The 26801-nt window shown below is 38.8% G+C and overlaps 2 long non-coding RNA genes and 1 pseudogene across 2 annotated transcripts in view; 1 reads left to right on the top strand and 2 right to left on the bottom strand.

Moving 5' to 3' along the window:
- Positions 1-26801, bottom strand: part of LOC143658081 (uncharacterized) — a 144804-nt gene that overhangs the window by 84646 nt on the left and 33357 nt on the right. The window lies entirely within an intron of this gene.
- LOC143658080 (uncharacterized) overlaps positions 2928-26801 on the bottom strand; it is a 50935-nt gene continuing 27061 nt past the window's right edge. Inside the window, exons 2-4 of the long non-coding RNA XR_013163114.1 lie at positions 5854-5935; positions 4376-4446; positions 2928-3005 (exon numbers count right to left, since the gene is read on the bottom strand). This is a non-coding gene — a long non-coding RNA (uncharacterized LOC143658080). The remainder of the gene's footprint in view (positions 3006-4375; positions 4447-5853; positions 5936-26801) is intronic.
- On the top strand, positions 5373-5815 carry LOC143658079 (U1 small nuclear ribonucleoprotein C pseudogene; annotated as a pseudogene).

The following is a 26801-nucleotide window of genomic DNA, read 5'->3' as shown; positions in this document are numbered from 1 at the left end:
ACTTCTAGAAATGAAAAATATAATAACAAAAATTAAAAATTCAGAAGAGAAGGGAGTGAAAGGGAAAGAGGTAATTTGTGAAGAGAAAATGACTAAGAATTTTCAAAACTAATCGGTTAAAGATAGTATTCCATATATACAAGAAGTTCAGAGAATCCTAAACAGAATAAATAACAAGAAATTCACCCCCTAGACAAATCATGGAAAAATTTAAGAATGCCAAGGATAAAGAGATAATCTTAAGTGTGACCAACAAAAATAGAAAGATTATCTCCAAATGACTTGCATCTGACTTCTGAACAACAATGAAAGCTAGAAGACAACTAAGTGATCTTTTCAAAGTTGTGAAAGAAAATAACTGCACTGTAGAATTCCATAATCCACAAAAATGTATTTGAAGACAGATGATAAAATAAAGACATCTTTAGACAAACACCTACGGAAAGTGTTCATTAGAAGCAGATCATCACTGAAAAAATTCTAAGTGATATACTATGAACAGTGATCCCAGATGGAAGCTTTGAGGTGCAGGATAGTGTAAAGTAGAAATACATGGGGAATTGTAAATAAGCACTGTACTGGTTTGAATCTATGGTGAACCCCAGAAAAGTCATGTTCTTTAATCCTCATTCGATATTGCTGGGTGGGAGCATTTTGATTGTTCCCGTGGAGATGTGACCCACCCAATTGTAGGTGGTAACTTTTAATTAGATGATTTCCATAGAGGTGTGTCTCCATCCATTGAAGGTGGAGTTGCTTACTAGAATCCTTTTAAAAGAGGAAATACTTTGGAGAGAGTCCTTTTTGCAGAGCCATGAGAAAGCCAGCAGACATCACCATGTTCGCCATGTGCCCTTCCAGCTGAGAGAGAAACATTGAACTTCATTGGCCTTCTTGAACCAAGGTATCTTTCCCTGGATGCCTTAGATTGGACATTTCTATAGACTTGCTTTAATTTGGACATTTTCTCAGCCTTAGAACTGTAAGCTAGCAATTTATTAAATTCCCCTTTTTAAAAGCCATTCCATTTCTGGTATATTGTATTCTGGCAGCTAGAAAACTAGAACAAGCACTGATTGTATAAAACAGTGATAATAATGACTAATAGGGTTAAAAATAAAAATATATATATTATTGCCAGATAATCAGAATAGTACCCTAAATTTTTTGCATTATTTGGAAAATAGGTAATAGTTATTTTTCAACTTTTTTCCTTTATTATTTAGATATGCATTCTGTAATTTCCAGAGTAACTTAAAAATGAATATAAATAAAACATTACATTTCCAAGCAAACTGAGAGGGAGAGTGAAATTAAAAAATAATAAATACAATAAAAGGGGAAAAACCAAACACAAAATAGATTCAGAAAGTGTACAGCACAAAATTTCCAAATATATCAGTAATTATGATTAACATAAACCGATTAACTGCTTCAACTAAGGGAAAAAAAGAAGTTAGAAAAAATACTAAATTCAATTATATACTACTTTCAAAAGACATCAGACAGAAGGATATTGAAAATTTGAAAGTAAAAGAATATAAAAAGTATAGCATGCAAATATTAATAAGACAAAAACTGGTGTAGCTGTACTAATGTCAAACAAAATGGAATTTAAGGCAAAAAATATTCCTAGAGATGAAGAACTCTTCATAGTAATGAAAAGGTTTAATTTATGAGGAAAACAAAACAATTTTAAATATATAAGCATTTAATAATATGGCCTAAAATATACAATTCAAAAAAATAACATAACATTTAGAGAAACAAATATTCACTATTTGGATGAAGAAGTAAATGTCCACAGCTCTTTGAGTGATTGCTAAAATATATTAATAAAATCAGTAAGAATGAAGAAGATTTGAAAAACAAGATTAACAAACTTCATCAAAAGCTATATATAGAACACTACGTCCAACAACTACAGAATATATAATTTTTTGCAAACATACACAAACATTCACAAAATAGACAATGTAATGGACTATAAAGCAAATTTCAACAAACTTCTGTGGACTGAGCTCAGAGTAAGTTCTCTGACTACGAAACAATTAAACCAGAAACAATATTAAAAGAAAATTTTTTAATTCTCAGATATTTGGAAATTAGGAAATATATTTGCTGATAATCATAGGTCAACGAAGTAACAATGGAATTTTTAAAACCACTAGAGTGAAATTACATTGAAAATGTTATACACCAAAACCTGCAAGAAATATTAGCTTTAAAAATGCCCTTGTTAGTAAAGAAGAAAATTGATGAAGTAAGCATCTATCCCAGGAAGTTAGGGGAGAAGAGAACGAGAACTAGAAGAGAAGGAATAGTGAAAATCAAAGAAACAGAAAATCAACATAAAAGAGACAGTGACAAAAGGCCAAAGCTGTTTCTTTAAAACAAGAGACAGCGCAGATAACCAACAATCAAGGATGAAAAGAAAATCGGCTCAGATGCTGAAGACATTAAACAGAAACGCAAAAATTATGAGCAAGTTGGTGCCTATAAATTTGAGCACATACATGAAATGGACAAAATGGCAAACCTGACATATTTGACACCCAGAGCACATCCTTCTTAAATCCTCGTCTTCTAGTCAAAAAAATTTTTTTCAGTAATAATATGCAGTCAAACATATAATAATACTGGTCATAAAAGTAAACAAACAATGGAAATTTTTTTTATTGAACTTCATATGTATGTAAACACACACAATTTTTAAATAAAATAAATATTACAGCAAAATTAATAGTTATGTGTTATGATTAATATATTTAATATAATTAATTATAATTAATTATGATTACTACTCTTCAGATGCCTTAATGTATTTCTACAGGGAAAAATACTCATGCTTACATAATGATCTGTCATAGTAATTCATATGAATACTATCATTTCTATTTTTGAGTCCAAATGTCTTCAAATTTCTCAACGACTTCATCAAAATTGATCTTTTTCACATCTGCATGCTCATCTCATAGACTGTATAGCCACATTCATCAATCTGTCTTCAAAGTTGAGGAAAAATATTTTATTAATTTTAATTTTGAAATATCTTTCACATGAAGAAATAGATAGGCAGTTAGGAAAAGCCTTAAAGACAATATTAAGCTTAGCTACAGTCATGAAAATTTTATTTCACAATAAATTCCAGAAATTCCAATATCACTCATAACTTTGTTTCCTTGGGATTGATTACAGCAACTTTCAAAGTCTTTACAGTCAAAATATTTTTAAAATTTACTAATTTTTAAACAACCAGTTAAACACACAAAACTGGGTATATGACGTGCACCTAAAGCGAGCACCTTCAGTGGAGTCTGAACTTACTCTCAAAACAACGTGTGTAGCTGAGTCCAAATGTGTCAAGAGCTCCCTCTATAACTGAGAATTCTCCACATTAACATGTACATAGAATATAATGTTTTTTTAATGTGCCAATTTGAAGCTTCCATATATATTATTAAAATTCAACAGGACCCTCAGCAATTTTTTCAGAACTTAACCAACAAAATATTTCTTGGGTGTAGGGAGAAGTATTGTTTGTAATTACTGACATTTTTTGTGGATTTTATTATTACTTTAAATTCTATACATTGCATCCACCAAGACTGCACTGCTCCCGCTCCCCTATTTTGGTACTGAGTGGTCGGATTGCCAGGGGCAACAACAGAACACGTGCATATAAGAATGTTCATTGCAGCACAGTTCATAATCACAGCCAAATAAATGGATGAAGGATGTCCCTCAACATTCAAATTGTGTACGGTGTAGTCATCCCATGCAATGCCACATGGTCAACCCGCCTCCTCACAGCACCCTGTTTCTTTTCTTTGAAACACCTGACACAACTCACTATCATGTAAGTTCATTAGTTTACTCATTTATCACCTGTTTCCCCCACAAAGGAGGCAAGCTCGAGCCCCAGTTTACGTCCAGCACCCAGCCTGGTGCCTGAGGCATGGCACACACAGAAATCATTTGTTAAGTGAACGAATGAATGACAGGTGGTTTACAGCAATCAGACGAGGCTGTTATCATCATTTTTCAGATGAGTAAAACAAGGCACCGAAAGTAAGTTTTCCAAAGCTGGTAGGTGGTAGAGCAGATCTGAACCCCACAGTCCACATGTGCTATATATGCTGCATCAAATATTCAGAGTTGAAAATGGGAGTGCCATTAATTGCAGCTCACACTGCAAATCCCTTGGCAGGCTAAGCGGCATGCCCCAGGTCGCATGGAGATGAGAAGACTGAGCTCACAGCACCACGAGGGGCCTGTGAAGCCAGGCTTCAGAAAGCCTGTGCCCATGTGGGCTTCCAATAAAGCACCCTTCAGATCCCCCCTTTCCCCTGTGCTGGGTAATCGCAGGATTTACCTGGGGGAGCCAGGATTGTGTCTCTTGTGATCCTGGCTGGGGCTCCGAGTGCCTGTTGCTAGTGGAGTCATCTATAATTAGAGGATTAAACCATCTCACATTTGGGCTGACTGCGGGTTTCCTTGACAAGCATCAGTCTTACTGACGAGTACGGATGCCTCTGTGGTTTGTGAAGGGATAGAACTTCAGAAAATTAGAACAGGAAAATAAGCCACAGAAACATTTCAAGTTTTCATTCCTGCCCGCCCAGGTTCTACTCCCTTCTTTTTTTGAACATGCCAGGCACCAGAGATTCACAGCCATTCTCCTTCTCCTGACACCCTGCACGCCGGCTGCAGGGCAACTTCCTCAAAGCTCTCTCCACACTGCACCAGACTCCACGCAGGCCAGCCTGCAGGTTCACAGCCACGGGTGTGTTAGCTAGCAGTGATCTTTTCCAAAGCTGTTCTTACTTTCATTGACCCCTGGCTGTGCACCGGGTGCTGAGACCCTGCCCTCAGGCAGCAGAGACCCTCCATCAGTCCCTGCAACTACTGACCCCTCAATACTCAGTCCCCAGTTTTTCTGACCCTTCTGGTCAACTATTAGATTACTATCAAATTATAGCATGCTCCCTTTATCCAGGGTGTAGACAGATGAGTTTAAAAATAAGGACTAAATAAATAAATAATGGGGGGGGGGGTAAACAAAATTGAGGAGATGGAAATACTAGTGTTCCGTGAGAGGGAGGGGTAAGGGGCATGGGATGTACAGGGTTTTTCTTTTTTCTATTTATTTCTTTTCCTGGAGAGATGCAGATGTCCTAAAAATGATCAATGAATACACAACTATGCGATGATATTGTGAGCCACTGATTATATACTTTGGAAGGCTGTGTGGTGCATGAAGGTATTGCAATAAAAAAGAATTTTTAAAATTATAACATGCTTGGTAAAGAAATTTCAAATAATATAAAAAGTATATTGAGGACTGCGCGACCAACAGCCTGCAAAGCAACATGCCCAGATTTGATCGTGACTCCCGCGATACACACCTCACCCATAACCCTCCATCCGTGAGAAAGACACACCGCAGAGGGAAAGAAACACGAAGGGGATGTGAGAGACCAGAAAGGGATGCACCAGCAGGTTCAGAGCCCGACTAACAAAACAATGGCCGCATTTCAACAAGGAGAGATGCCCCCACTCCACTTTCTGCTCTTCCTCCTGCAGGGGCGGTGACCCCACCTTCCCCGAGTGTCCCCAGCCCTCCTCGCCCTGGAATAATGCCAGCACTAAATGTGGGGCCCCCATGATACCAGTGATGGGTTCTCCTTCTCCTGGGATGAGGTCACCCATGGAGGGCCACATGCCCACAATGCCTGGACACCCGGGGATGAGCCCTCCTGCCCGTCCCACCATGCTGCCCGCTCGGCCAGGAATGACCCAACCAGACAGATGAGGTTAGAGGGGGGCCTCTCGGAATCAGCTGTGTGTTACCTGTTCTCCTTCACCAGGAGATATGGTGCTGTGGCCTTGGGTGTTTTCTAACAGCATGACAAGGAAGATTTGTTCCCCCTTCCTGTCAAAGACAGCATAGTGTTAAAGGGAGTAAAGGGACTTCCCCCCCCAAAAAAAGTAATTTTCATTTGTATTATGAAATGTGCAAATAAAGTTGTCAACTCTTATAGTTAAAAAAAAAAAAAAAAGTACATTGAGGAGGAAGTGAAAGTTCCTGCAATTTCACCTATAACCCAGAGACTGCCTCTGTTATTAGCCTGGTACCTTTATTTACAAACCCCTTCAAAGCACGTAAAGATAGATAGATAGATAGATAGATAGATAGATAGATAGATAGATAGATAGATAGATAGATAGATAGATAGATAGATAGATGATAGATAGATAGATAGATAGATAGATAGATAGATAGATAGATAGATAGATAGATAGATAATCTGCTCTCCAAAAAGCTAGGCTAAGTTAGATCACCACCAACGATATTTGAAAGTGTGAGTGGGAAGCAGATTTTGTTTTAACTTCCCATAGCCTACTACACCATCACCTAATACAAAAAAAGTTTTCAGGGTCTAAATATTGGTTTTACCAGCATTATGCCTTTACATCCACAAAATAATGTGATTTGAGGCAATTCCAGATCAATACAGGAAATATTGCAGTAGCTTCAGCTCTGCCAGCTATGTCACCACATAAAGGCTCAACTGGGAGGTAATTGCAAACCGTAGCATCCAGGCCTCCTTCAGCCTTGAAAGAGAGCAAGTCTGCTCAACTACAGTCACTTCTGAATTCAGGGTCAACCAGTTAAGGAGCACCATCTGGCTTGTGAAGGAAGGTCCCTCTATGTTTCTTTCTTCAATCTGCAAATGTGCTTGGGTCCATTTCTTCCCAATAAGCACTCATTTTAACTGTTCTTTGGATTAATTTGAGGCTATGCCTTCCCCAGGTATTTTCTCCAGGGGTGATTATTAATTAATGCTCAGCAAATTGTGAGGTCTCCGATCTGACAGTGGAGTTATATTTTGAACCATTTTTATACTGAATTTTGGATCAGACCAACCTGCTATTGCCCAATTCAAGATCTTTTATTCAAGCCCTAGAAAAAAGCAACAGTCTAAATTTTCCCTGAAATGTAGCTTCCATATTCATTCATTCAGTCATTTACTCATTCATTGATGCAATCAAGAGCTGTGGGATACCTACTACATGCCAAGCAGTAAGTCAAGTACCAGTGAAATAGCAAAGAAAAAGAAATAATCCCTGTTCTCAAAAGCTTGCAGCCTGGCAAAATAGTGCATGAGTTAAATAGGGCCCCAAGACAAAGGGTCATTTCTGACTTTTACTCAAGATCACATTCCTGTTCTCATCACTCAAATTCAGGTTTCATTTATGGGGTTCCTGTGCTACGCCCAGAACCTACATTTGCTTTCCCAGAGATAATTCCCCCAAACAAGACAGAACCTTCCTCAGTTTAAGTGCCTTTAGTTCTCAGAAATTTCGTGCTGTTTTTCTTATCTGCTTTTAAGAAGTCGTCTTCCTAGATTGAATTATTGGCCCCAAATTTCAGCCCTCCTTGCATGGATGTCTCTGCCAAGTAATTTTTTAATCCCTCCCACTGGAGGACCTTGACCTGAGCTCAGCCACAAGACTGGCTTTGAACAATGGGATATCAGCAAACATGGCACAAGCAAAACACAATATGTGTGTGCTTGCATGAGAGTGCTCCCTTGCACCTCTATCATTACTAAAAGAAGAATGGACTCTAGGCAGTTCACTAATGCAAGGAGAATGAATGATATCTGGAGCAAATCTGGACCCAACCTGCAACCTGGAGTCAAGTCTAGCAGAGCCTAGCCTAGATTAGCCAACCCTCAATCCCTCACAGGAACATGAGCGAGAATAAACGATTGCTACCGGAAGGCACAGTGGTTGGGGTAATTTATTGCACAGTAATAGGTGATTGATAAAGTTTCCTACAACTAGTGTGAACAATCCTAAGTCCCTCCTCTCTATAATTCTGTTAGACCTCCTTCTGGATGCCCAAACTAAAAGCTGACTACATGTTAAATTTTTGAGGGGAGCCTATCTCTTGGAGACCTATCATAAATGAGGTATGTTTTACTAACAGATTGAGTTTTATCTAATGCTGTCTTCTGTCTTGAAGCTTTTGCTCCCCTCAGCGCTCCCTCTCACAAAATCAAAGAGGATTCTGGTAGGCCCCTTTCTGCAAGAATACTGGAAGGGAAATGTAGATTTGGAGCAACACAGGTCTGTCCTGAAATCATCACATTCATGGTTATTAGCTGTGTGACTTAGAGCAGGTGACAAAGTCTCTGAATCTCATTTTACATATCTGAAAAATGAAGTGGTTACCCATCTCCGACTAAATAATATCATCTGCATGAAAATTTTGACCCTGGGCTCAATACTGGAATTTGATAAAAGACATAGGATGTTTATTTGCTTTGTTTAATATTGTTTTTTAGCTGATGCTATTTTGTGTTTTTGTTTTTATTCTTAGCTAATTGCCATTCTTGACTATCTCTGGGAAGTTGTCAGACTCAAAGAAATAAAAGAGTCTTTCCTAAGCTTTCTACAAAAACAAAGTACTTTTAAAAAAAAGCGTTATGTTACCTCTTCAAAATCTCAAAGGAAGCATGTAATATTTATGACTATATAAAAATAAAGTATGTCAGAACAAAGATGACAAATAGAAGCCAGATAGCCTTATTCCCTCAATGCCTGATGAAATAATAAAAAATTAGCAAATGATAATAATAACAGCAAAAACTTCACCAACATTAATTCAAACATTTATAAACTTCAAAAAGAGCGACCAGGAAATGAATCAAGTTTGTGATGGGGCTCTGTACAGCTCCTAACATTGCCTTCAGCTCCCAGGAACCAAACTGGGGAAAGAAGTGAGTCAAAAAAGTCCTTAGACTTCTCTCCTACAACCTCTGGTCTGGAGCGAAGACTGGGAGGTGAGACAGGTCACTATCACGGTGAAACTCTGAAGATAAACGTCCCTACTACTCAAAATCGAATTTCAGAGCCTCCATAGAAGCATGAAAATTGCCTTCAAGGGGCCATGTGAATTGAGAGGATGATGAAAGCCTGTGGGTATCCACCCTAGGAAACAGACACACCCAGATTAGGAGGTATAAGCTCAGTACTGGGCATTAACAAAAAGCACCCAGCTCATGCAACAGAGCCTGCCTATTGCTCCAGCAGACCCTTCCCCTCCACCCACACCCCAACTCCTGCCCTGTGTCCTCAAGAAAATTAAAAAGTGCATAAAATTATAATAGTCCAGCTTCAAACTGCAGCTGAGAAGAAAAAAAGATCTCAATGACAGAGGCGAGGCAAATCCAAACACAATCAGCCAGAAAAAGCAGAAAGTTAAACAGAGCTACCACATCAACATGAATAAAACAAAAAAGAAAAGAGGTGGCAATTATGCAAATATATAACAAGAGGAATATTGCAGGCAAATGATAGACAAAGTACCAATTCTGGAAGAAAATTTCCTATAAGTGATTTGGGCCATAGAGAAACTTAATAAAAATATGAAATCAATAATCAAGAATATAAAGAGAAAATTCTAGAGTGACAGAATAAGACCAAAGGGAGACTACAAAGTTAATAAAACTTGAAGACCAAAGTCACACATTAAAGACTAATAAATATATGAGAGTTATCAATGAACAATCCAGGTATGGCTGAAGAATGAATCCAGTAATTAAGATAATCAAAAATAAATCTTAGAAGGATATGGATTTTTTAAGTGAAAAGAAATTAGATATGAAGACAAAGGCAATCCAACATGGGCAATCCGTGAAGAAGCAAGCTGAAACACAGAATAAAAATGTAATTAGACATATAACACAAGAAAATCCTCTGATACGAAAAGCAAAGCTCTGTTTACAGATAGAAAGGGAATACCATGTACCAGAAAATTCCTGGATAGAATTATAAAGATACAATATACTTTTTGTATTGAGATCCAAACTCATCCAGCAACCAAAAAATATACAGAATAGTCCATAATGATATAAAAAAATCATACATGTAAAGCCAACGAGAGACATTATCTGCATGAAAGAATTTGGAGAATAAAGCATCTAAGAGTCTTTCTTAAACCTACTCAATGATGAATTCTGCCAGTCAGTGAGGAATGGAGACTAGAGACAAGACAATTGAAATGATTGAGACTGAAAAGCAGAAAGGAAAAAGAATTTCAAAAGTGAACAGATGCTAGGGCAGACCACAGTGGCTCAGCAGGCAGAGTTCTCGCCTGCCATGCCGGAGACTGGGTTTGATCCCCAGTGCCTGCCCATGCAAAAAAAGAAAAAAAAAGTGAACAGAGCCTAGGAGACCTGAGGAACACCATCAGAGATACTAATACAGGCATCATGGGAGCCCCAGAAGGAGAAGAAAGAGTAAAAGGGGCAGACGGAAAATGCAAAGAAATAACAGCAGGAAACTTCAATAACCAAACACATGAATAGGCACATCTGAGAAGTGAAGCAAACCCCAAAAAGGATAAATTCAAAAAAAGCACCACACCTAGGCACATAGTAGTCAAACTTCCAAATGCCAAGGACAAGGTGAGAATTCTGACAGGAGCAAGAGAAAAGCAACAGATTATATATATAAGAGCACCAATAAGATTAAATGCCAATTTCGCATCAGACCATGGAGGCCAGAAAGCAGTGGAACAAAATGTGTAAAGTGCTGAAAGAAAACAGAAGCCAACCAAGAGCTTTATATCCAGCAAGACCGTCACTAAAAATGAGGGACAGATTAAGACATTCCCAGATAAGTACGATCAGAGGGAATTCTTCACTGCTATTCATGCCCTACAAGCAATGCTGAAGCAAATTCTTCACATTGAAAGAAAGGAACAAAACAGCGGATCAAAGTGGCATAAAGAAAACCCCCAATAAAGGCAACCACATGGGTAATTATTAACACCCGTAATATTGAATTGTATTTTTTTGGTACATAATTCCACTGTTTACTTCTTATAAGTTCTAAACTGTAAATACATTGAAAGTAATTAAATCTTTGGTTTGGGATATAAAATATGTAAAGTTACATGTGACAAGTACAACAAGGAGGTGGGGTGATGGAGCAGTGTAAGAACAGTGTATGTGTATGCTACTGAACTTAAGTTGATATCAAATCAAATGTGACTGCTATATATTTGGGATGTTAAATTTTAGTCCCATGGTAACCATAAAGAAAACATATGAAAACTATATACAGAAAGAAATGAGAAGGCTATCAAAATGGTATAATACCAAAAAAATCAAATAAAAATGAAAATAGGTATAAATTGAAGAATTGAGGGACAAAAAAAGTTACAAGACTTACAAAGACCAAATTGCAAAATGGCAGAAGGAAGTCTTGCATTATCATTAGTTACTTTTAAATGTAAGTGGATTAAACTGTCTAGTCAAAAGGGAGAGATTGGCAGAGTGGATTTTAATCCACTGACACAATTATACGCTGTTTCAAAAGAGAGCTAAACTCACTATACTAAAATAAGATAAAGTAGACTTTATGTTAAAAACCATTATGAGTGACAAAGAAGGTCATTATATACTGATAAGGATCTCAATTCCACAAGAAGACATAACAATTGTAAATACATACGCACCTAATGGCAGAGGCTCTAAATATATGAAGCAAATATTGACAAATTTGAAGGGACAATTAGACAGTTCTACATTAATAGTAGGAGACCTCAATACACCACTTACGAAAATGGATAGAACATCTAGACGTGAGATCAGTATGGAAATAGGAGACTTAAATAATACTCTAAGCCAGCTAGACCTAACAGAAATATATAGACCACTCCACCCAACAGCAGCAGAATGCACATTATTCTCTAGTGCATGAATCATTCTCCAGAACAGACCATATGTTAGGTCACAAAACTAGGCCCAATAAATTTAAAAATATTGAAATTATACACTCTATCTTCTCTGGCCACAATTTAATGAAACTAGAAATCAATAACAAGAGAAACAGAAAATTCACAAAGATGTGCAAATTATTAAATAATGCACTCTTAAACAACCAATGCATCAAAGAAAAAATCACAAGGGTAACTAGGAAATAGCTTGAGGCAAATGAAAATGAAAAGCAAACATAACAAAACTTATGGGATGCAGCAAAGACAGTGCTGAAAAGGAAAAATTATAGTCTAAATGCGTATTTTAGACAAGAAGAAAGATCACAAATCAGAGATTTAACCTCACAACTGAAAGATCTAGAAAAAAGAAGAGAAAATTAAATAGAAGTGAGCAGAAGGAAAGAAATAACAAAGATTAGAGCAGAGTAAATGACAGAAAATAAAAAAACAAAAAAGTAGAAGAAACAACAAAATGAAAAATTGGTTCTTTCAAAAAATCAACAAAATTAACAAATCATTCAGTAGACTGACAAAGAAAGACAGAGAATGCAAATAACTAAAATCAAAAATGGAAGGGAGGATATGACTACCATCCCTAAGGAAACAAAAAGGATTATAAGAGGACACTATGAACAGCTACACACAAACAAATTAGATAACTGTGTTGGTTTGAAAGTGTTGTGTACTCCCGAAAAGCCATGTCCTTTAATCCTGACTCAATATGATATGTTGGAAACTTTTTTGGTGAGATTATCTCCATTAAAATATGACATGCCCAATTGTGGGTAAGGCCTTTGGGAAGATGGAGATGTGACTCCGCCCATTCAGGGTGGGCCTTGATTAGTCTACTGCAGTACTTTAAAAAGAAGAAACATTTTGGAGAAAGCTCAGAGCCAATGCAGTCGGCTGGAGAACAGTTGCCAAAGAGCTGACAGAGCATGGATGTTAGGAGATGCTTGGAGTGCCAACAGAGAGAGCATATGCCTAGAAACAGGCAGAGCCCCACAGATATCACCACGTGCCTTCCTATGAGATGCTCAGCAAGCCAGAGCCCAGAGTTGTTTCCCAGAGGAGCTAAGTGAAGGCCTACAGATGCTTAGAGAAGAAACCACTGACATCAAAAGCTGGAAGCAACAGAACCAGGAATAAGGACCAACAGATGCCAGCCATATGCCTTCCCAGCTGATAGAAGTATTCTGGACAGCATCAGCCTTTCTTGAGTGAAGATAACCTCTTGTTGGTGCACTAACTTGGACATTTTCATGGCCTTCGAACTGTAAAGCTGTAACTATTAAATTCTCTTTGTAAAAACGCTTCCATTTCTGGTATATTGCTTTCCAGCAGCGTTAACAAACCAGTGCAGATGTTTGTACCAGAGAGGTGGGGTGCTGCTGCAGTTTGCAAAGACCAAACATGTTGGAACACCTATTAAATGGATGGGGGAAGATTCCAGAAGATCTGTGAGGAGTTGATAGGGAAGGCCTAGAATGCTTTGAAAAGATTGTGGGTAGCAATGTGGACTCCAAAGATACCTCTAACAAGGTCTCAGACAGACATGAGGAATGTGTTATTGCAAACTGGAAGGAAGGGGTCCCTTATTTAAAGTGGCACAGAATCTTGCAAAATTGTGTACTGCTGTTCAATGGAAATTAGAATTTAAAGGCAACAACCTGGAATGTTTAGCTGAGGAAATTTCCAAACTAAATGCAGAAAACGCAGCCTAGCTGGGTCCTTGAAGCTTATTGAAAAAGGTGAAAGGAATGAGATAGGTTGAGAACTGAACTCTTGAGTACAAAAAAAAAAAAACATAAATTGATGGTCTGGAAAATTCTGGGCTTCTAGAAAGTGAGACTCCAATGAATAGGGCCCCACATGAGGATTTAACCAAATATGGAGGCAGCCAGCCATTACAGAACAAGCAAGGATTGAAGATGGAGCTATACCGAAAGGATTTGTGAAAGTCCTGTTGTCTGTTGGCTTTGATCCTTGTGTATTACACGGAAAATCAACAAATTTTTGCAAGATCTGTATGAATGGACCCACTGCAAGTCTGGACTAAAAGGTACAGAAAAGGGACAAATTGAATGAAAAATGGCTTCAGAGGCAGAACCATAGAAACTAAGATCTAGAACCAGGAAATCTTGGGCCAGGAGAGCAGACCCATCCACACACATGGGAAGGGTGAGTTTTCCCAGAAGCAGAGGGCAGGCCTTCTACTTCTTTGCTCAGAAAGAGTTATGCAGCCCCAGGTCTCAGAGAGGGTGGAGTACAGAAACGAGAGGTTGGGGAAAGCCTGACTGCCACCCCACTGTTCTGGAGGAGTTGAGCATGTGCACCAGAGATGGCAGAGATTCCGGGTGTTGCCCTAGTGTTTGGAGAGGGCAGAGGCAAGAAAAAGGTGTTTTCCTCAACATGCCCCAATGTTGCAACTCATCCCAGCATTTGCAGAGAGAGCAAGGCTGCTCTGTAGGCCCTTGGAAAGAGTGGGACTGCCACTTCCTAAAACCCTGAGGATAAATGGCTCTCAGACTTTAAAATCCAGTGGAGCTGCCTGGCAGATTTTTTGGAACTGTTTGGATTTGGTAACCCCCGTTTACCTTTTGATCTCTCCCTATAGTAATGGGAATGTGTATCTTATAACTGTCTTTCCTTTGCATACTGGCATAGATAACTTGTTCCATGTTTCATAGATCCAAAGCCAGAGGAGAATTTTCGCCTTAAAACAGACCAGACCTGTAGCTGAATTTGATGAGATTTTGTATTGTTTCTGACTTTGTTTTACATTTTAATTGTTACTGAAATGGTTTAAGGCTTTGTGATATTGTGATGGAATGAAAATATTTTGTATATGAAAAGCACATGTCTTTTGGGGGTCCAGAGGGTGGAATGTGCCAGTGTTAAAGTGTTATATACCCCAGAAAAGCTATGTCCTTTGTCCTGATTCAATATCATAAGGCAGAAAACCTTTTATTAGACTATCTCCATGGAGATGTATTGCTCCCTGTTGTGGATATGACCTTTTAATAACTTTATCTCCACAAAGATATGGCACACTCATTTTGAGGTTGTGGCCTTTTGGTGAGATGGAGATGTGACTCCATCTATTCAAGGTAGGGTCTTGATTAATTTACTGGAATCCTTTAAAAGAGGAAACATTTTGGAGAAAGCTCAGAGCTGATCCAGATGCTTGGAGAACATGCCTCTCAAAGACAGAGACATGGATGTTTGGAAGTGCTTGGAGTGCCAACAGAGAAAGCAGATACTTCTAGGTATAGATAGAACCCAGCAGACATCAGCCCAGAGTTGTGTCCTAGAGGAGTTAAGTGAATGCCTGCAAATGTTGAGAGAAGAAAGCACTGGCATCAGAAGCTGGAAGCAAGAGAACCAGGAACAAGGACCAGCAGATGCCAGCCATATGCCTTCTCAGCTGATAAAGGTGCTCTAAACAGCATCAGTCTCTCTTAAGTGAAGGTACCCTCTTGTTGGTGCCTTAATTTGGACATTTTCATGGCCTTAGAACTGTAAAGTTGTGACTATTAAATTCTCTTTGTAAAAGCCTTTCCATTTCTGGTATATTGCTTTATGTCAGCATTAACAAACCAATACAATAAGCTAGATGAAATGGACAATATTTAGAAGTGCAGAAATTACATACACCAATTCAAGATGAAATAGATGACATCAACAGACCAATAACAAGTAAAGAGATTGACTCAGTATTCAAAACCTCCAACAAAAATAGCCCAAGACCAGAAGTCTGCATTGGTGAATTTAACCAAACAATGAACTCCCACTCTCTTCAAACTTTTCAAAAAGAAGGGAATACTGGCTAACTCATTCCATGAGGCCAATATCACCCTAATACCAACATCAGATAAAGATACCAGAAGAAAAGAAAGAAAAGAAAAATATCCCTTATGAATATAGGTGCAAAATCCTCTAAAAATATTAGCAAACAAAATTCAACAGCACATTAAAAAGAATTATATGCAATGATCAAGTGGGATTTATCCCAGGTATGCAAGGGGGGGATGATTTGACATTAGAAAACCAATTAATGTAATACATCATATCCATAAATGAAGGGGGAAAGCTCATGATCATCCGAATTGACACAGAAAAAAGGCATCTGACAAAATCCAACACCTATTGCTACACACAAAAAAAACACACTTAGAAAACTAGGAATGAAAGGAAACTTCCTCAACATGATAAATGGCATTTATGAAAAACTGACAACTAACCTCATACTCAGTGTTGAAATCCTGACAGCTTTCTCTCTAAGATCAGGAACAAGACAAGGATCCCCACTATCACCACTCTTATTCAATATTGTACTGGAAATTCTAGCTAGAGCAATTAGTCAAAAAAGAAAGAAAAGTCATCTAAATTGGGGAGAATGAAATAAAACTTTCCCTGTTTGCAGATGACATGATCCTATATATAAAAATTTCTGAAAAATCCTCAAAAGCTGCAAATAATAAACAAGCTCAGCAGAGTGGTGGTGTACAAAATCAACACACCAAAATCAGCCGTGTTTCTATATACTAATAATGAACAATCTGAAGATGAAATCAAGAAAATAAATTCCATTTACAATAGCAACAGAAAGAATGAAATATCTAGGAATAAATTTAACCAAGGATGTAAAGGACTTATCCACAGAAAACTACAATACATTGCTAAAATAAATCAATGGAGGCCTAAATAAATGGAGGGGCATTTCATGCTCCTGGATTGGAAGACTAAATTCTTAAGATGACAGTAGCACCCAAAGCAATTTATAGATTCAATGGATTCTCAATCAAAATTTTAATAACCTTGTTTGCAAAAATGGAAAAGCCAATCATCAAATTTATATGGAAGGGTAGAGGACCCTAAACAGTCAAAGCCAACTTGAAAAAGAATGAAGTTGGAGAACTCATGTTTCCTGATCTTAAAACTTATTACAAAGCCACAGTAATGAGAACAGCCAGAAACTGACACATGGACAGACATATAGACCAATGAAATTAAATTGAAAGTTCAGAAATCAACCCTCAAATTTATGACCAACTGATTTTTTTTGTTGTTTTTTTATTTTTTTGTTTCTTTTTTGTTTGTTTTTTGACCAACTGATTTTTGACAAGGGGGCAAAGATCACTCAACTGGGAAAGAATAGTCTCTTCAGCAAATGGTGCTGAGAAAACTAGATTTCCATATGCAAAAGAATTGAAGGTGGATCCCTACTTCCCACCATAAACAAAAAATTAACTCAAAACAGATCAAAGACCTAAATAAAAGAACCCAATATAAAATTCCTAGAAGAAAACTTAGAGAAGCATCTTTAGGACCTTGTGTTAGTCTATGGTGTCTTAGACTTTACACCAAAAACACAAGTAACAAGAAAAAATGTAGAATGCAGGTCATCAAAATTTTAAAAACTTTTGTGCCTCCAAGGACTTCAGTGAAAAGACAGCCAACAGAATGAGAGAATATATTTCAAAATCATAGATCCAAAAAGGGTTTATCCAGAAAATATGAAGAAATCCTACAATTCAACAATAAAAAGACAAGCAATCAAAATTTTAAAATGGGAAAAAAACTTGAATAGATATTTCTCCAAATAAGATATACAAATGGTCAATAAGCACAAGAAATGATGTTCAACATCCTTAGCCATTAGGGAATTGCAACTCAAAACCACAAAAAAGATACATTTTCATTCCCATTAGGATGTCCGCTATTCAAAAACTGGAAAATAACAGAGGTTAGAGAGGATGTAGAGAAACAGGAACACTGATTCATTGTTGATGGGAATGTGAAGTGGTGCAGCCACTGTGGAATAAAACTTATTCATTTCTCAGGAAGTTAAGTATAGAATTACCATATGATTTGGCAATCCCCCTTTTAGGTATATACCCAAAAGAATGGAGAGCAGAGACTTGAACAGATATTTGCACACAAATATTCATAGCAATATTATTCACAATTGTCAAAAGATGGAAACAGCCCAAGTATCCATCAACCACTGAATGGATAAGCAAAATGTGGTATAGACAACACGTGATGGAAAATTATTCAGCTGTAAAAAGGAGTGGGGCACAAAATGAAGATATCATCTTGAATGAAATACATCAGACACAAAAGGACAAATATTGTGTGATCTCATAAATTCATAGAATCAGAAACTAGAACACAGGTTACCATGGGGCAGGCCTGGAGAAGGGAATGGGGAGTTAATGTTTAATTGGTATAGAAGTTCTATTTGGGGTGATGGAAAGATTGTAGTAATGGATGGTGGTATTGACAGCACAACATTGTCACGGTGACTGGCACTACTTAGTTGTATACTTGAATGTGGTTAAAGGAGAAATTTTAGGTCTTATATATGTTACCAGAATTAAAAAATAAATAAATAAACCATAGGATTGTACAACACAAACCATAAACTCGGAGGTAAACTATGAACTATGGTTAACAGCAAAATTTCAAAAACATTCTTTCATTAATGATAACAAAGCTGCCACACTAATAGAAAGTGCTAATAATAGGGGAGGGTTCTATGAGAACTCTATATATTCTCCATGATTTTTCTGTAAATCTACAACTCCTCTAACAAAAAAGAAATTATGTTTTAAAAAAATAATGAATGGTAGCACTGTGATGGGGAGAACAGTGCAAAATTCAGTGTCCAAAGACAGTGGAACAATGTCCATATAGTATGAAATTGGGGCGCCAAACTTTTATACCCTGCCACGTCCATTTGAAGACAACTGATAGAAATTTTCATGTATGCAAGAATTCAGAGAGCAAGCCCAAGAGGTCTTTAAAAAGAACGTGAAAAGGAAGTCCAGCAAACCAAAGATGACTGTAATTTAAAATATTAATTTTATTTTTATAGTTAAAAGAGTTTTGTTGAATAATTATACAATAAGAGAAAATATAAATTTTAGATCATAATTTCTAAAACACTTAGCAAAGCAGAAGGTGTGGTACAGGGACAGGTGAGAAGTAGTAAATTCATTTAATTACATACTTAGGACTACATCAATGTTATTAAAGAAAACAAGAATTGTAATTGCTGAGATAAATACTTGATATCTTGACTTTTTTAAAGAAATAATGTTACTACAAAACTTGAAGATGAGGGAGTGTGAAGTGAGGTAAGAGGAAGATTAAAAGTTTTAATTTCCTTATCTCTCATTGCAGAAAGTCAAAATTAAACATAGCTCTTAAAAAATAACTTTAGGTTCCTTAATTTTTAAAATAATCTTTCTTAGTAACCTTAGGGAGAACTTTTAGAATCTAATATCTATGTGGTGAAAACATTATCTGAAGTTCCACAATTACTCTGGTTTCTCTTTCTTCTGTTAAATTCAAGCAAAATTCAATTTAATGCTTTTTTATTTTTCTAAAAATGTACAGGAAGATCCAATTTTTGAAAAATTATTTCTGTATTATTCATTCTACTTACACACATAAAGAGCTACTTGGAATGATATTCCCCTGAAGTTATCGGGTGAGTGCTTAACAGTGGAATTTGAGGTCTAACTTTGTTCTCCTCTTTGTTGTTTTCTATTTTGCTCACGTAGTTTATGTTCAGCATGTATTACTTATATAAAAACAAACAAACAAACAAAAAACACTTAGTCTTAAGTAGACAAATGCCAGATTGCAAAAATTGGTCACAAGATCCTCCCATCTCTGTATGCATGCCCCTTTGCCCTGTGACTTTGCAGCTATACTGTCAGGATGCAGAATCTATTTCCCCAGATCTAACATCTGAAATAGCCTTATGACTTGAACTGTCCAACAGAATGTGGCAGAAATGACAGGTGACTTCCAAGCCTAGGCTTTAGAAGACCTGGCAGCTTCTTCCCTCACTTCCTGGAATATGCCCTTCGATCAGCAGGTAATGAAGCCTGGATAAGCCAGGAGGAGGAGCGGCCGCATGGAGCCAAAGTGAGCTGTCCCAGCCCCCTCGGCTATCCAGCTGACTCCGAGCACCAAACACCACACATGCTAATAGAAACACCTTAGACCTTCTAGCCCCAGTAGAGCCACCAGATGACCAGAGCCACTGCATGACCCCAGGTGGGACTAGAAGAAAAACTGCCCCACCAGGTTCTGAGCAAATAAAATCACTCTTGTTTTTAACTGCTAAATTTTGGGATGGTTTGTTCTGCAGCAATAGATAACTGATACAGATCAATATATGTTCAGCATGTTAATACAAACATACTTAGATTTCCAACTCAAGATGAAGACTGAGCACATTTATATGTCTACCTTTCCTTCCAATATCCATTGAAATGTCATTAAAGAAACATAAGAGAAAAGAAGGTCATAAAAACAAATTCCATTGAGAAGACCTGTTGCATGCTCATGTCTAAACCAATCCGCAAACAAGGGGGATAAGACCACAACCACTGGTTCATACACCATGATTCGCCTCCTGGATCTGGGGAGGGGATCACCTTCCCTAAGCAAAGGGCCCAGCAGGTGACAAGTGCCCAAAATATTATAGGTCTTCCAGGGGGAAAAGGAACAGGTGTTCACATCTACTCTCTAACATTATGAAAACTGTGCTCCAGCAAACCCTTGTCTAAGCAATAGCTGAACCCTGGGGAGTAAGATAAACACTTCACATAGAATCAAATATAAAATCCATATTTATGGGGAAGGAAGAAGAGGAAAAGGAGCCAAGAAAATAGATGTACAGGGAGTGACCATAGAAGCAGGAGAAGAAACTAGCAGCAGATTCACTCAACTACAAATATGCATCACTGGTTAGGAAGAGGCACCTGTTGCCACCTCCAAGGGAGGAGCTTATCTTGCGGACGGTAGCAAGAGAATAACAATGCTGCCACCAGGAATACCAGGCCCATGTCCCAACCCACTCCATGGTTTGCAAGTATCAGGGTCTCCAGCAAGAGCATGATTCTCATAGGCTCTGATGGAGAAACATTTACTCACATAGAGAAAAGAAGTACAAGGCCAGCTTTACTAGTGAATGTGAGTCCCCCATGGCCTGGGATTCTCAATCTGCTGGCCAGTGTTGAGGACAGATATACCACTGGAATGGCGAGTCAGATGTCATAAAACGTTCCCACTTGTCTCCAGTTTACATGTGCTCAGGACAAGTGAGGAAGCAACATATCAGGAGTCCCCTAGCTGATCCTGAGTAGTGGATTTGTATCTGTGTGTCCCAGAAAAAAGGCAGCAGGCTGCACTTGGACCATCCCACACCACATCCACGGAGTGTCTCCTATGTGCTGGGCATGATATACGTACCAGAAACCAAAGGAAAGCTCTCCAAGAAAGAGAGGGTGGTGAGGTTGTCCGATCCTGCAAAGACATCCATGATAACGAGGCCTAACAAAGGGTCAGTGGCTGTGATAAAGGAAGGAAGTCCTAGATTACAAGGGACAATGCAAGTTCCATAGGGAGGTGGAGGCAGATGCCCATGGTAAAAGTTGTAGATGGAGTAACAGGGAGAAAGCAACATGGGGGTTAAAAGGCCACTTAGGAAGTTTGAAGGTGATAGGAAAAGAATGTGACAATACTTGCAGGGAGCAGATGAATTCATTAAAGGCTTTATCAAGATAGCAAATTTGTTGACGAGAGAACTTGAGTTTGGAGGCAGGGAAAGGGGAGCACATGTGTATGAAGGCTGGGATGTGCTGAGGTGAAACGGAGATATGATGGGGCCTACCATCAAAGGGCCAGATCTACTCAGCAACAGAGGAGGGGGGTTGTCTTCAGAAGATCATAGCAGCGGGTCTCTCTCCATGTGACCAAGTCATAGAACCCACAGTGCCCAGGGGCTGGCCCTAGGATGATTTTCAAGATTCCTCATCCAAGCAGAAGGAAAATTAGGCCCAGGTCTCCAAGACCGTGGCTGCCTCTGTGCTGTGCTACCTGGGGTCCTGCATATCCCACAAAGCCACGTGGGAGGCAGCCACCAAAACGGCTCTCAGTAATCCACCTGCTGGCATCCATGCTCTATGTAATGCCCTCTCCTTCAGGGTGGGCCTCACCTAGTAGGTATGTTCTTTTCTTTTGCCTTCATTTTACCTTTAATTGGTCATTTTCAAAATAATAGGCAAATAAAAGCCTGTTTTCCCAATTACAATATGTACTGATTTGGGAGTGAAAGGTAGATAAGTATAACCCTCTGCTTTAGAGAGTTTTATTGAGATTCCATCTTCCTTCAGATCCTGAATAGTTCTTTTCTTTTTTTTCATTATAAAAAATGTATTGGAGGAGTTGTAGATTTACAGAACAATCGTATAAAACATAGAATTCCCATACACTGCCCCCCCACCAACACCTGCCATTGGTATAGAACATTTGTTACAATTGATGATAACATTTTTTTATAATTGTACTGATATTTTTAAGTAATTATCTTTGCTACAACTGATGAAAAATTATTAAAATGATACTATTTACTATCATCCATAGTTTATATTAATTGTTTTTTCCCATATATCACATACTAGTAACACTGTGTTAGTGTCATATACTTGTCATAATTCACGAAAGAGCATTCTTATACTCGTTCTATTAACTATGGTCTATCAGCTATAATAGGGTTCAGTTTTATCATTTAATTTTTTATGCAATTTTATTGAGATATATTCACAGACCATATAATCATCCAAAGCATACAATCAGTGCTTCACAGTATCATCATATACTTGTGCAGCCATCAACCCAATTAATTTTTGAACATTTTCATTACTCAAAAAAAAATACAAATAGGAATAAAAATTAAAATGAAAAAGAATACCCCAAACATCCTGCATCCCTTTTCTACCCTGTTATTTATTTTTTTGCCCTTACCTTACTCATCTGTCCATACCCTGGATAAATGGAGTGTCAGTCACAAGACTTTATGCAGTCACACCGTAAAAGCCATAATCGTTATACAATCATCAAGAATCAAGGCTACCGGAACACAGCTCAACAGTTTCAGGCATTTCCCTCCAGCCATTCCAATACACCATAAACTAAAAAGGGATATCTATATAATGTGTAAGAATAACCTCCAGGATGACCTCTCGACTCTGAAATTTCTCAGCCACTGACACTTTATTTTGAGTAACTCCCTTTTAGCAAATAGAACACGGCAAAGGTGATGAGATATCACATTCAAGATCTGGTTGCAAAGGCTTCTGCTTGCTCTCTGGCTGCTCGCTGAGAGGACCGCCTGCCCTGCGGCCAGCTCTTCTTTAAGAGGGGCTCCTGTGGAAAGGAGCTGAGGGAGGCCTCTGCCACAGCCAGTGAGGACAGGAGGCCCCTCCGGCCAGCAACCCAGGAGGAAGGTAATTCTGCCAAAAGCCTGGTGTGTGGAGTTGAGATGGGACCACTTCTCTCCATGACCCCTGAAATTTCTGCAGCCCTAATCAACACTTTAATTGCAGCCTTCTGGGAGTTCCCGAGCCAGGGGGCCCAGCTGAGCTGTGTTGAGATTCCTGACCCACAGAAACTGTGAGATAATAATGTTAAGTCACTAAATTTGGGGGTAATTGATTATGGAGCCATTTACAGCTAATGTACCTAGCATCCCAACTCTGATGGGATCTGACAAGGCATTCTGACAGACTAGTTGTATTCCCTAATGGCAGCCCCTACTATCAAAGATAATAGTCTTTAAGTAGCTTTTTTTTTCCTCTTAAGAACACATATTCCAGGAATAGAAATATGTTTTATTTAGGTGTTCCAGAAATGGCCAAAACCATCTTTGGCCCTTCTCTTTACTTCATCATCTAAAGCCTAGCTGCCCCCTTATGACTCTTATATGAGCTTCCTCCTTTCCCCATTTCCACTGTTTTGATCATCTGGAATACACATAGCCCAAGTCCCCAAATCCATCCTTTCCTTAGCCCCTCCTGTATCAGTTATCTATTGTTGCATAACAAATCATCCCAAAACTTAGTGACTGAAAATGACATTATTACTTTTCACAATTCTGTAGTGTTGGCTGAGTCATTCTCTGCTGGTCTCATCTGGGCTAACTCATACAGCTGCATTTTCCTGGAGCATTTGCTAGAAGGTGGACTCAGCTAGTATAGTGAGAACAGCTGGGACATCTGGGCTTCCTCTTCATATGGCTTTCATCCTTAAGGAGATTATAAAAAGCTGGACTTCCATTATTATAAGGAGCTGAACTTCTTAGAAGGGTAGAAGAAGCATTCTAAGAGGGCAAGCCCCAGTGCTCCAGTACCTATCAAGTTTCTGCTTGCTTTATGGCCCAAGCAAGTCACGTGGCCAAGCCCAGCCTCACTGTGGGAGGAAACCACACAAGAGCATGGCGGGGAGCAGCGCGATCCACTGGGGCTCACTTAGCTATGGTACTTCCCCTCTGTCCTCACCAGTGTTCCTAGATTACTCTTCCCCAAACATCTGCTCCATTTCCCCAAAGCCTTGCTCAATCATCTCTTGGATTCGACAAGGCATCAGACAGTTTCCTTCATAACCACCTTGTGGGTGAAATGTGGGATAAATGTTACCTTTAGAGAGAAAGCAGCACTGATGTTCTACATGCTACCGACTGATCACATATGAAAATTATAACCCAGCAGACAACCAGGATGGTGATGATAGGGAGGGATCTAGAAACCATCTCTTGTCTCTGTGCACAAATTGTACCCTTCATGTGCCAAATGTGCCAGGCCTACAAATGTTTGTTGCATGAATAAATGGAGGGATGGATGAATAGATACATGAATAAATGAATATATGAATGTGTAAGTAAATGAATGGATGAAGGTGAGGGGGGTGAATGAACAAAGGGATGCTTGGCTTGAAGCAATAGTCCTCAAATGCAAGCACACATCAGAACCACCTGGAGGACTTGGTGAACCACAGATTGCTTGACCCATGCCCAGAATTTCTAATTCAGTCGATGCAGGAGAAGAGGGCAGGGCTGAGAATTTACATTTCTAGCAAGATTCCAGGTCATGTCAATGTTGCTGATCAGAGACCACAGTTGGAGAACTGATGGTCCAAACAAGAGAAGAATAAATGAAGACAGGGATCACTGGAATACCTAAAGAACTACCGTGACCCAGAGAAAGCCAATTTGTTCCACAGAACGCACGATTTAGAAAGTTATCTGGAAGTAGATTCTGACTGAACATTAAGACACATTTTCTAACAACTAGAATTGGGTCACAATTGAATAGGTTGGTCCTCTCCAGCCTCTCCTGCCTCCTTTCCCTCCCTCCCATCAATTCTTCCTACTCCCATGTTCCTTTTCCAAGAACAAGTTTAGATCTCACATTTCCACCACCAAAAATTTCCATCCTAGAAAACAAACATCAGCAATCTTCTGAATACAACCTATGACAGCGGAAAATGAATTAATCTCTAAAATGTCCATTTGCTCATTTTGTGGTAAAATATTATGATGAGCTTTGGCCCAGGTAAGCAGGCAACCTACATTTAGTCATGTCTGCATGTTTAGCCCATACCACTAATTCCTAATAAAATATTTTCAAAAACTCAAACCCCATTTTAACATGAGACCACTTTGTTTCTCTGTGGGATTATACAAACATCCCTAACAACTGTGCTTTTGAACCTGGTACCACATAGGAAACGCTGATAACACAATTTCTAAACGCACAAGTACACAGGTCACACAAAAGCAGATTCTATTTTCACTTTTTGGAGATGCTGCTTAAATGTTAAGTTCCCTCCCTTAATGAAAAAGCAAGAAAAGCGCTTTGCTTTTCTTCTCCCAGCACCCTGGCTTTTCCCTCTTTGTGGGCTTATGATGTTTTCCTTCTTTCTAGTGTTATCTGTGTTTCCTGCTCATCTCAACTTGATGACATGTTGCTGAGACAACTAAATCGCTAACCTTCTTAACTTAGCTTTGTTATGTCTTTGTGTGTGTTTAGGAGGGATATTTTCCTTCCTGTTAGAACACCCTGTGTCTGCTCTGTGTCTGCCAGACCTGAAGTCTTTTTAAATGCTTGCTGTTCACATCGCCTTTTTCCTGCCTTGAAGTCCATCATTTGTATGTGGTGGGAGCGTCCTTTGCCTCCTGCGGTCAGGATTAATTTACTCAGTGACTTTATGTTTATTTCAGCCCACTCTCCTCTGGGGAAAGGGAGAGTCTTAGCACAGGAAGCACACGCAGTTCCCATCACCCTGCTTCCTTTTGCCCCTCTTCCATCCCCTTACCAAACTGGGCGGCGGGGGAGGGTAACTTAACTGCAAAATAATTACCCTGTGCACGCCCTTCCTCCATTTGGTCATTGAATAAAATGAGATTTGGATATAAACAAGATGCACATAATCTTGGTCTGGCTCAGAGCTGGGCCTGTCATTCCATTGTATGTCCGTGCAGTGCCCCCACTATCACCACCCCACTATCACCGCCTCACGGCGCTTCCTAGAGGTCCGAGATTTGTCTTCTCCATCTCTGCATGCCTCGCATTGATCATTGCCCCTTTCACAAAAAGATTGCTCAATAGGGAAGTGAATGGATGCAAAAGTCAGATCCTAGAAAGCCATTTCTTAAGACACACAACTCACATGTAACTAATCTGTATACTATCAAGGTAGTCTGTAGAGCTAAAGTCCAACTATGCCAATACACACTCATCTAAACTAAATCTCGACTCAGGTACAGAAAGGATATTGATTTGGAAACAGTGTTTAGCCCACCTTTAAAATATGTTATTTGGCTAAATTTTTTCACTTTTCGAGCAGATTTTTTTCTTTGGTTGTTAATTATTTTACAATTTTTTAACTGTAATGCAGATGTCCTCTCCATGAGTGTCCCCAGATTCCCAGACTTCTGGGGTACCTTTCCCATACCAGGAGGATGCCCAGCCTGTATCTTAGAGTCCAGCTAATTCCTGGGGACTCAGGTGCCCAGAACTGCTGGTTCCCATCCCCTCCCCTTGTTGAAGTCACAGCCTCCCTCTCTTGCTCTCACGTATCCAATGGCACATCTCTTATCCAAGCTTCCATTTCATTTAAAGGTAGAATACAGGCCATTTAT

The sequence above is a fragment of the Tamandua tetradactyla genome, chromosome 15, assembly GCF_023851605.1.
Source record: "Tamandua tetradactyla isolate mTamTet1 chromosome 15, mTamTet1.pri, whole genome shotgun sequence".
In the NCBI taxonomy this organism is placed as follows: Eukaryota; Metazoa; Chordata; class Mammalia; order Pilosa; family Myrmecophagidae; genus Tamandua; species Tamandua tetradactyla.
The sequence above is the reverse complement of the archived record's forward strand: the minus strand, read 5'-3'. Positions and strand labels throughout refer to the sequence as shown.